The 1,227-nt window shown below is 59.7% G+C and overlaps 1 pseudogene across 1 annotated transcript in view; it reads right to left on the bottom strand.

The window, feature by feature from the left end:
• Positions 1–223: 223 nt before the first annotated feature.
• LOC311373599 (zinc transporter Slc39a7 pseudogene) overlaps positions 224–1,227 on the bottom strand; it is a 2,572-nt pseudogene continuing 1,568 nt past the window's right edge. Inside the window, exons 4-5 of the transcript XR_014684274.1 lie at positions 951–1,116; positions 224–310 (exon numbers count right to left, since the gene is read on the bottom strand). The product of XR_014684274.1 is annotated as a zinc transporter Slc39a7 pseudogene (transcript). The remainder of the gene's footprint in view (positions 311–950; positions 1,117–1,227) is intronic.

The raw sequence follows: 1,227 nt of genomic DNA, 5'->3' as shown, positions 1-1,227 counted from the left end.
TTAATCACCTGGATCAACACTTCATTACAGCCCCGCCCCCAAAACCCAGTCACCTGCAACCGAGTGAAACAGAGAAGAGGACCGTAGCCTCGGGCCGCGCAGGGTGAACAGTGTGTGTGTGTGTGTGTGTGTGTGTGTGTGTGTGTGTGTGTGTGTGTGTGTGTGTGTGTGTGTGTGTGTGTGTGTGTGTGTGTGTGTGTGTGTGTGTGTGTGTGTGTGTTACCGTGGGCGTGGCCGTGGTCTGCGGACGCGTCCCCGGTGTGGGCGTGGCCGTGCTCCGCCTCCTCGTTGCCATGGTGAGAGTGAGGCTCTGTAACCAAGGGAGACATGAAGCCGGGGGGGTTAGGGGGTCTCTTCCTCCCACCGGACCTCCAGACACTCCTCCTCACTCCTCCTGACTTCTCCTGACTCCACCTCACTCCTCCACACTCCTCCTCCATCTCACTCCTCCTCCTCACTCCTCCACCTCACTCCTCCACACTCCACATCACTCCTCCTCCTCACTCCACTCCATCACTCCTCCTCACTCCTCCTCACTCCACTCCATCACTCCTCCTCACTCCACTCCATCACTCCTCCTCAGCAGCACATGTCGGTGAGGAAGACGACAGCAAGAATCAAACACAAGCATAAAGCCCTCATTTCACAAGGACAACGTGGGAGAGAGTGCACGTGGGAGAGAGTGCACGTGAGAGAGTGCACGTGGGAGAGAGTGCACACAGGGTCAACATCTCACTTTTAGAGCTTGGTGTAGCATTCTCTCCCCCCCCTCATCACGAGGCCCAGCTCACCCAGGGAGTGTCTATCTCCCTTACCTCCCCCCCCCCTCCTCCCCCAGGGCGTCCCCCCCCCCCCCCTCCTCCCCCAGGGCGTCCCCCCCCCCCCCCCCCTCCTCCCCCAGGGCGTCCCCCCCCCCCCCTCCTCACCCAGGGCGTCCCCCCCCTCCTCACCCAGGGCGTGGGGGATGAGGTGCAGGAAGGCGTCCCCCAGCAGCCCTCCTGATCCGAAGCTGAGCAGGACCTTGAGGAGGCTCTGCTGCTCGCTGTTGGACTGCACCGGGATGAGGAAGAGGATGAGGAAGGGCGCCGCGCTGATCAGCATGGTGGCTCCCAGCGCCTGCAGGGGACATCAACCAGCAACCAATCAATTAACTGATCCACCAATCAATCAATTAACTGATCCATCAATCACTCAATCAGCAATCAATCAACCAGTAATAAATCAATC

This window comes from Micromesistius poutassou (assembly GCF_964030765.1).
Source record: "Micromesistius poutassou genome assembly, contig: SCAFFOLD_1794, whole genome shotgun sequence".
Taxonomy (NCBI): Eukaryota; Metazoa; Chordata; class Actinopteri; order Gadiformes; family Gadidae; genus Micromesistius; species Micromesistius poutassou.
Note: the sequence above shows the minus strand (reverse complement) of the source record. Positions and strands in the feature narration are given on the sequence as shown.